Here is a 690-nt window from a genome sequence, read left to right on the forward strand (position 1 = left end):
GAATGATTTTAAAATTATATAGAGGAATGCGCATTAAACTCTTATTTCCAACAGGCCTCGTAAGACCTACCGGGAACGACCGATCGCCGTGTCATTCACAGTCGACTGGCGTCATTGGATGCGAATGTGGCTAGGCGTGGGATGAGCACAGCACTCTCCCGGCCGCTGTCAGTTTTCGCGACCTGGAGCCGCTCCCACTCGGTCAAGCAGCTCCTCAATTGGCGTAACGAGGCTGAGTGCACGCCGGGAGGTCAGCGGCGAACGGCGGCCCGGATGGTCACCCATCCAAGTGCCAGCCACACCCGACAGTGCTTAACTTCAGTAATCTGACGGGAACCGACGTATCCATGCACGGTGACGATGCACACTAAAGACCGCCATGAGCAGTTTCCGTCGTTTTCTACACTTCTTGTTGTTGCTAAACATGAGGTTGTGTTAAGTGCAGCATTCATAAATATTTCGAGTGCTACACATTTTAGTGCTGTCTACAGGTACAGAATGTTATGACAAGTAAAATTATACTTTTTTTAAAAAAAATTACGAGGGTGAGTCAAATAAAAACCTTAAATATTTTTTTAAATATTATTTATTGTGCAGAAGTGGTACAAAGCTGTATCACTTTTCAACATAATCTCCCCCACGCTCAATGCAAGTCCTCCAGCGATTACAAAGTGCATAAATTCCTTTAGA

Source organism: Schistocerca nitens, chromosome 3 (genome assembly GCF_023898315.1).
Source record: "Schistocerca nitens isolate TAMUIC-IGC-003100 chromosome 3, iqSchNite1.1, whole genome shotgun sequence".
NCBI classification, from domain to species: domain Eukaryota; kingdom Metazoa; phylum Arthropoda; class Insecta; order Orthoptera; family Acrididae; genus Schistocerca; species Schistocerca nitens.